Genomic DNA, 9469 nt, shown 5'->3' on the forward strand with positions numbered 1-9469 from the left:
TATATAATGGAAGAATGGAGATACAAAAAAAAAAGGAAAAAAAAAAAAAGAGGAAAAAATGCTAAAGCTTAAGTAATGATAGGTTAAGTTAGTTTGGAAACTAAGTGAAGAATGTAAAGTTATCCCAGAATAAAAAGGAGAAAGAAAAAAAAAGAAAGGAAATATTTCTGGGTTATTCCTCATTTTTTAAAAAACGTGGATCTTACAGCAGAATATTGCTCATAAAGCAGCACAGAAGCTCTGCCAACATACTGGATATAAAATGGGAAGGTATCCTGTAACTAGCGATGCTCAACAATTTTCTATCACCACTCTGTCATTCCTCCTACTTCTGTCAGCCACACCAAAGAGAAGTAGGAATCATTGCAGACATAGGTCTTATAAATGTGAAATTCTAACTTAGAATAAAAGAACATCTGTAATATTTCTAAAGATAGAATATGATGGATACACCAAGTCTGATCACAAGAGGTCAAATGTTAGACAGTTACACTCCTGAAAAGCCTTGTATTGATGTTAAGTTGTTGCTGTGTTAAACAGTCAACTTCGTTATTTTCCAGACTGAAGTCAGCGTTAATTTGCATTTCAGCAGAAGGCAGAACAGGCATAGTTTGTGTTGCTGGTGTCATATGATGACCTGTGAAGAATACAGATTCATACAAGCAGTTAGGTCTGATCTCTGTCCAACATAGAGAAAGCCTGTTCCTCTACTGCTCCAAACTTTAGTAAGCTTAATAAGAGGAAGTTTTAGAACAACATCATCTTCTACATCCTGATGGACAATGTCATTCCACTGGCTGGCAGGTACTCCCTGCAAGTCTAGTCTCAAATTCTCTCCACTAGTTTATGCAGCCGGAAAAGCATCAGCGTAAACTTTCTAAAAACGATCCAACTCAGGACACAAAGAAGCTTTATTCAACTTCTGCATGCACTTGCAGCCCTGATACACCTCACCATGAGGTATTTAGTGGTCAAATTATACATTATTCTGTAACACACACAGACATGGACATAATATAAATCCCATTTCATCTACCCTTACCATTTTCTATTTCCTCAAAAGTATCCTGAAAAGCAAGTAACTGCCTTCTTTGGCTTTTAAAATCACAACTATTGTATGAACAAAAAGACTCCAAAGCTAAAATTTAAGAAAAGGAAGGAAAAAAAAAAACTTAAATCAGTCATCAGTCAAAAGATATTTGAAAGCACTGATCTTCACCTTTGGTACTAACAGTACTTGTTTTTAAACTTAGAAAGAAACATAGAACAAATATGCAGAAATTTAGAAGAGATGGACATGAACAACTGAAGGTCACAGAATTCCAGGTGACTGACTATTTAGATCTTCATCATTAATTCCATTTTTCTTTGGTAACATAGGCAAAGATCAATTAATATGGAAATCCATTAAAAGCTATTGTAAAAATAAAACATTGAAGACTCATTTTGGTAGCTTATTTTTCCATAGTGGATAGGGAAAAAGGGTACGAAAAGATACTTCTTGATGCTTACAATGGTATCTGAAATCACTTACTTGCTCATTTACATATAAAAGTTCAGATTGGGGTCTGGTTAAAGATCATACAGAAAAGATTGTGCAGAATTCCTGTTCCGTGTCCTGAATCTGATGTGAACACTTAACCATTGATTCAGTGACATGCAGCACTGCCCTAGAATTAGGATCTTTTCTGCAAAAGAGGATTAAGCGCTTGCATTTCAAAGCAAGTACAGTACTGTGATAAGAGTGCTCTTTCTTCCCCTCCATCCTTTACATATGATCACAAAGTTGCCTCTGATCAGAGCTACATATTAACATACTATGATCTATCTTAATCTTTTTAGCCCTTTCCTTTATATGTTTCACTTGAATATGCTAATCACAGCCACTGCCTAACATACTGAGGATGGGCATCAGATCCTTTGAACAGTTCACTGTTATTTTCCATATGTGGAAGTTTTATTGTTTAATTTGATAATAAATGGGTTAGATAAATTATTATTTAAATGAACTCTGATAGTATAAATTAAATAGATTTTAGCTAAAATATTTTATTATACTTCATTAGCTTTTCTGTAAACACTGGCAATATGGCTTACGTAACAAAGCATTTTAACAAACATTAATGGAACATAAAAGTTTATATTCTTTTTTCATACTCCATTTTTTGCTCAAGCTTTCATTTAAGCTAGCTCATCTCTTCTTCTGTCTTAGCTCCACAATCATTGTTTTGTCTGGCACACCTACAACACCGACATGTCATACAACAAGGAAATGACCCTGACCAGAGCCACTATTTATTGTGGTCAAGATTAATATTATTTGCTCTTCCTGCAATTGATAAATCACCTCTGCATAAAGCCACTCCTGATTATCTTTTTTTTAAACTTCAGTTAGTTCTCTTGGACAATGCTCATATAATTATGTTTTCTGTAAATAAGCGCGCATTGCAATCATTGATGTCACACTCCTTTTTGATGACATCTTCTGAAGTAGTACTAGTCTCACTGGAAACRGTGGGATGCTTTATATGAAAGTTAAGTTCAGTTAAGTTTACATCAAATGCTCAAGGCTACAAAGTAGTGTGATCTCTTAAGAATAAATGTACAAGGAAATCCAACAAAATATTTTATTTCTGAAAGCATATTTCATGTATTTCAAGTTTTTGGTGACTCTACAAAATAGCTTGAATATCGCTTTTAAAACAGACACTCAAAACTTAAGTTTTTGGAAATGTTTTCATATGGCAGCAATTACAGCATTTAAAGTTTACTAATCACATAGAAAAATCCTTTAGAACATCTTTTAATTGTTTAAAGGAATGAAATGATTACCAAGCATTACAATTTTAAAATATTTAATTACTTTTTCATGAATTTACTACCAGCTTACATCTATGACAGCAAAGAATGGCTGCTTTGGCAGATTATGTTGTAAAGATCACATAATAGTCCTTTTCAGAATATTTGATACAAGTCAGTCTTTGCTACAACTGTAAGAATGGGAAAAGTTCTTCCTGACATCAGTCCTTTTATAGCTTGTTTTATTTTTCATGATTTCCACATGTTGTTCCATATCTTGGAGAATAAAAAGCATATACTCCCACCAGATTTTATTTTTGATTCTTGTTTAGAATAGGTACTAACACCTGGAGGCAAAGCAGGCAGAAGAACATTCAAATCAGTATTAGTTGTAGTTTGGCTATTGGCAACATACTACAAACTGTTTCTTTAAACGTGAAAGGAAAAAAGCTAACCAAGACATGCCTCTAAAACTATCATTATTTAAAAATCAAAATCAGCTCTTTTTTTTTTTTTTAATCACTAGTATGTACTCAAATCTCAGATTGAATTGTAGATGGAAATAGCACGTTTCAGGACAATATTACATTATCAGTCAACTGAAAATGAATACTGGSCATCTTCAGAAACAGAAGTTTATATCACTTCTCTCCTACTTACCTCTCTCCCTCCATCAAAAACAAACAGATTGGAGGTGGCAGGAGGAAGGCAGCAGCACTCTTGTATCCACTACATCTAGTGCTTTTCTAAGAGAAGCAACAAGCCCTGCTAGTACTTCAAATCCTTATTTCAATGGTTTAATAGCCACTAATATAGTTTCTAAAGCCAGTTTATTTGGGGACTACAACTTTATACTTAAAATGATTTCCTAGACACAGGTAGCTGCAATACAGTTTTTGTAAAATACTTTTTCAGTGGTGCAAGTGTATTACACTGAACAGCAATTTTATACCAAACATTTAACCCCTTCATTTCCTTTCACTGAATAAACATTTTGTAACTTGATTGCATGTTGTTTCTTAAAACATCAGTACAGAGTTCTGTTCAGAAAAGCATGTAGGAATTTGAAAGATGTTACTATTTTTCATGATACTTAAAATTAAGCACATGTTTAAAATTACATTGCTGAAGCAGGTCCAAGCTACAGACAGATCAATTACATCTTCACATCACTGTCTCAACTCAGCTTCTTTGAGAGAAATCTTCATTAGTATATGAACTCCAGTCACACTAGGCTCTCATTAGGCTCAAAATGAGATTGCCAAATGCCAAAACTGACTACAATAACCAAAATTATACAATTCAGGGAGACCATCATCCTAGGAGCTCATAGTTTTAGAGCTTAGTACAGCTAAAGATACTTTGCTATATTCATGCTGAGTCTTATTTACTCTTCTTTGTGTGGGAGTAATTTATAAACAAAACCCAGAAAAACAACCCAAATAAACAGGGAGGGAACCAATAAGGAAAATAGCTATGAGAGTCTGTTCTTGTGTAAGTAGTTACACACTCCAGGTTTATTTTTAGAATTCAGTTTGGCTTGCTTTGACAGTAAAGCCACAAATAGCTCCAGAGCAGCCTCAGCATACCTGTTGCCTTGCAATTATCACTTGACTGCAATATGTAAGCAAGCTGGCAAAATAAAGGCTAAAAGAGTAGCTAGGAAGTGCAGCACAGTGCTTCAGTTTCCATTTTAAATGGCATCCTTCTTTTAAGATCTAAGATATCAGGCCCTTACAAAAGTGTTCTTTTGGCCCTTTGGCTCTTCTGCGCTCAACCTCCTCCGCGCTCAACCTCCTCCTTCCAAACCTACATCTGAGCACTGCTAGTTGTTTCATCCTGCTTTCAGTACAACCTTTATTTCCCCCATAAGGCTCAGAGGTCTTTAGTCTCTCCTATATACAGCCTCCATCCTTCCCCAAGGAGCAGAAGTCCCCATCTTTCTGCAGTTGGCACTTCAGCTCTAGAAAGTGTGTTCAGCTCAGCATCTTATAGGTAAGCCACTGAAGAGTCTTCCCCTCCCTCCAAAAAAAAAAAAAAAAAAAGTCTTCCCATGGAAATTTGGAAGCAAGAGGCCTCCTATGACACAGGGGATTCTCCAGCAGTGCAGCCCTTCACAACTTCACCTGCTGAGTTTTCTCCAACTGTCTTGTTCATCCAGAACATGCTTTAGAACAGTTGACTAGTTGACTACTCCTTAGAGACTTGTAAAGGAGATATTATATTAACAAGGAGTTTAATTGGCTTAATAAAGGAAGTCATGCTTTCCTAACTTAATAAACCTCTTGAAATTCCACATCCCAATAAACCTATGCTATGGTTTTGTTTTACTGTGGTAAGGAAAAGAAAAGCAAAAAAAAAAAAATCCAAATCCTAAAAAGAGTTATGCTGTTAAATGTTAAGGAGTTTGGAGACTAGACTTCAATATTGGGGTTATAAATCAGACTTCTTGCATATATACTAAGCATGGTCTAAACTGATGTCAATCTCAACTTGTAGTTCTCATTTACTCTCTTTTTCCAAAGGCTTTAGATCTTTTTTCCTTTTTAGATTTATAGCATAGATAACCAACGCATGGGGTTGGTAATCACAAGACATGTACACTAAAAATTTTAACAAGTACTATTGATGGGGAAATTTTAGTTCCTCTCTGCAAAACTTGTTTTAAGTAAATAGCCACAGTGGTACTATAGACACTGTTTGTGACAGCCATTCTAGATGTTGGTTTGATGTTATGGAAATAAAAGGAGAAATAATCTTACTCATTTTAACAGAAATGCCTAAGCCAGGTGAATGCCTATACTAGCTTACTAGCTTTCAAAAAAAATAATAAAAAACCCTAGTTTCCTAAATAAATTCAGAAACAAACTGAACTTTGTTGCCAGCTTCCTCTTTTCATTATTCATTTCACTCTCATTCTTTCTCTCTTCATTGCTAATCTTTAAAAACCCTGACCTTTCCAAAATGCCTAACAGATTTCAGATGTGCTCCTTCAAAGGAGAAAGATTTCATGCACAGCAGCCTCAGATGGAAGCTCTGTCATAGGCTTCAATCAGAAGACAGATTTAATCCTTTGTCTTTCCTCCACAGTAGAGGAGATGCAATGCAATTCCACYACTGCTTCTATTCACAGCTTTTGTCTCTCGGGACCAGGAGGGGACCATTACTTCCTCTGAAGCTGCTGAGATAATGACAAGCCTAARATAACAATTCTACTACCAAAGAACATAAAAAAAAATCTTATTTTGTATCATTACCATCAGTATTTATACAGTTTCTGGAATACTTATCTTAATGCCATTCATTTATTTCTCTTGAAACAAAAAGTTTTCATAGAAATGCAGAAGTGAACTAAAACTGTTCTGTGAAGCCTGTTTGGCTGTCTTGGTCTTCAACTTTGATTTCCTACATCCCAACTATGCACAGTAACCGCAACATTCTGGTCTCTTCCTCTATCCTGAACCTTTAACTGCAAGAGTTTACTCAGTTTTTAAGTTTTTAAGTTTTTAAACAAAGTTTTGTGAAAAAAAGATCCTAGCTAACAGCACTCAGGAACACATGCAACACTTAGAACCTCGTTAGAGCAGCAAAGCACTTTTTACACTGGTGTGTACTTTTTGTACGAAGTCTGAATCCACTCAGTTTAAACTGGATTTGAAGCTCTGTTTATGTTTTCTTATTTCAAAAGTAAGTCTCATCTATTTTAGAGTCCCTTAAATTATGTTCCCCCCCCCTTTAAAATATTCAGTTAGACTCAGCTACTCTTCAAAATGTACTCAATCTCCAGAACTTTTACAAAACAAAAGACAAAACATTTTCTATTCAATTCTAATCCTGAAAGTCTACTAACAGATGCAATTAATAAAGCAAGAGTTTTTTAAAGCAAGAGTTTGAATGCAATTTTACAAGGTATGTATACTAATGGAAATTGCACATATACAAACTGAATAGAATTATCCTTTATTCTATTTAAAGTTATCATGCAAGTACTTTTTAAGTAGCTTATAACTCTTGTAAGACCAATTTAGAAGTTATATACTATAAAGCTATAAATCTTTATTTAGATTTCAGAGATAGCATATTTCTTGATCCACCAGCACCAAGTTTCAAAAATGCTATCAGGAAAAAACAGTAGAAAATTTTAACTGCTCTCCCTCCTTCATTGCTTACTCTCTTCTCATTAGTTTACCTCCTTTATCAGCTGTAAAAGCCTTTACTAATATGACTCTACAAACTATTTTTACATCATACAGTCTGCAAACTGTTGATTTGTGATGACTGCGTATGTGCCTAACAGTCCGTGTGGTAGCTTCTCTATTCAGGGCTCCTGAATGAGGTGGTTAGTCGTTACCGCCCACAAGGGCAGTGGCTCATCACTCACCTTCACAGTGACATGAACAGGACAAGAGGTACAGCATCTATCACTGCATCTGCGATGGCTCTAGAGGCCTGATCACAACAAAGCATATATACTTCACACTGTAAACAAAACTAAGCCCCCTGCAACAACCCTTCTCTGATGAAGGAATAGAGAATGGAGCATCTGCATTTTTACTAGGATACCTCTTAATTTCATAGAAGTTGCTCTTCACTGGTTTTCTCTATCATGCCATGGAAGTCTGATCCTTGCCTTTGAGCAGGGGGGTCGGACTAGATGATCTCCAGAGGTCCCTTGCAACCTCACTGATTCTATGATTCTTYGTTGTTTTATTACAAATATTTAGCCATAAATACCTCTTCTAGGAAAGCAACTGTATGTTCAAGTTGTGCTTAGGGAAGCATCTTGTACTGGAGATTTTTTTGGAGTTCTCCATTCCCAGTCATCCTGTGGTCTTCATAATGCACAGAGCTTGTGAATCAGCTCACATGGCATCTAGAGGAAGAAAGATTCAATTCAACAATATCACTATTATACTACAAAGCAAACAATAAAACAAGGTGAGAAGAGCCTCAGCTAATTACTAGAGCTTTCCAACAACTGATTATCATAAAAGACAAGACCCCAGTAGGTTTTGGTGGGACTGGGTGGAGAAAGCAAGATACAAATACATAAATATGTGAGTCAAACCTGAAGAACATTTTCCCAGAATACACTTGCACGAAACACACATGTATACATCCAAACCTTGGTTATCCTCTTAAATCTGCTTTTAAGCTTGCTTACAGATGCACAGTGACAATTTCCAAACCTCTGGGCTTAGGAATGTGACTATACAAAGTGTATTTTGAAAACTATCCCTGAATCCTCCATATTACCTTTCACAGGTGTCATTTTAATGAACATAATTACATTTAGTCATTTAGACTGCTCTGTCCAAAACACAGTTCTCATCCTTCCCTCTGAAAGCAGATGAAGCCTATTTTGTAGCTAGTAAGTACTAGAATTAGAGCTACATTTCCAGATAACAGTGAGGCTGCATCTCAGAACATGCAAAAACTGCTACATATTCTCTGTAAGTTTTCAGCTGTGATATAGAACCAAGCTCTATTCAATACTATAGATACACATAAAACTTCTTAAGTTAGTGGGAGCTGAATGAGTGTTCCTGTCAAAATAATTTCACCCTAAAGCTTGGCATTCACATCCAGAAATAAACTGTTCAAATTCTTGTTTGCCAGCACACGAAATACAATTTCATGACTTGGCACCTGTGCACATCACTATGAATTCCACAGCTTGCTCAGAAATGCAGAATCAGAGTTTTCAACGCAGCTAAGTATTTTTAGCTGCCTCAGAGGGGAGGGGGGGAAGAAAAAAAAAGTTAAAGATAACTGAGTGCAGGTTAAACTGCATGCAGGCTGCTATTACGCTGGCAAGAGATTAGTTCACTCTGTAGCACCGACGAGTGCACATAACATTAAGTGACCCTTGCAGTTAAGTTGCAGCCCATGAAYGCTACCTGGTAGTGAGCTGCAAGGGACCAAAACAGCTCCTTTGCAGAGCAGTCCTCCCCGCAGGGAGGGCCAGCAGGCTCCGGGCGATGGGAAAGCAGCAAATACCCTGGCCAGAGCATCAGCAGAACTGCACCAGCCGAAGGAGCAGAGGGAAGAAGGGGAGCTACACCGTGCACGGCAATGAAGTTCCCACAGGTTTTCCTGACTGAAACTACATCAGCAAAAGCAACTCGTTTGCCACAAAGTGTTTTTGCAAGGGCCAAATTAAACACCGTTTGCCATATTCCCACTTCTCATCACAGAAGCCACAGAGCCAGAACAGYGATGAGGAAATAAATGATTTCTGTCAAAAGTAAATGGCCAGCACTGCCTTTGAAATCACACACTCAAGGGAGGCAGATGATGCAGGAGGAGGAGGAACGAGGATTTTGCCATTATAAAGTATTTTTACCTCTGARTTGGTACCACCAAGCTATGTATTTTTTAAAAGTATTCAGCTAATTTGACAAGAGATACAGATGATACCGAAAAGTGATGTGAAGAGTAGTTATATGAACAGTTAGGTTTTCTTCCACCTGCTGGTCAAACCAAAATATTGTTTTTCTTAATCAGTCTTAAGTTTTGCCCGCCCCCCCCCCGCCCCAGTCAAGAACTTGTTGTTGCTGTTTTTGTCCGAAACCGCCTTTCGCCAGCCGCGACACTCACCGCGTCCTCCGCTGCGCTCTTCGGGGCAACGCTCGGAGCTGAGAAATGAAAAACTGAGGCGTGAAAAACT

The 9469-nt window shown here is 36.8% G+C and overlaps 1 long non-coding RNA gene across 1 annotated transcript; it reads right to left on the reverse strand.

Annotated features, from left to right (window-relative positions):
- Positions 1-2838: 2838 nt before the first annotated feature.
- LOC146594457 (uncharacterized) lies at positions 2839-9463 on the reverse strand. Its single transcript, XR_014896192.1, has 3 exons — positions 9400-9463; positions 7534-7672; positions 2839-5980 (listed from the first exon to the last, which is right to left on the reverse strand). It is a non-coding gene; the product is annotated as an uncharacterized LOC146594457 (long non-coding RNA).
- Between the last annotated feature and the right edge of the window lie 6 nt (positions 9464-9469).

Source organism: Rhea americana, unplaced genomic scaffold, assembly GCF_003343005.1.
Source record: "Rhea americana isolate MKP2758 unplaced genomic scaffold, rheAme1 scaffold_26, whole genome shotgun sequence".
Lineage (NCBI taxonomy): Eukaryota > Metazoa > Chordata > Aves > Rheiformes > Rheidae > Rhea > Rhea americana.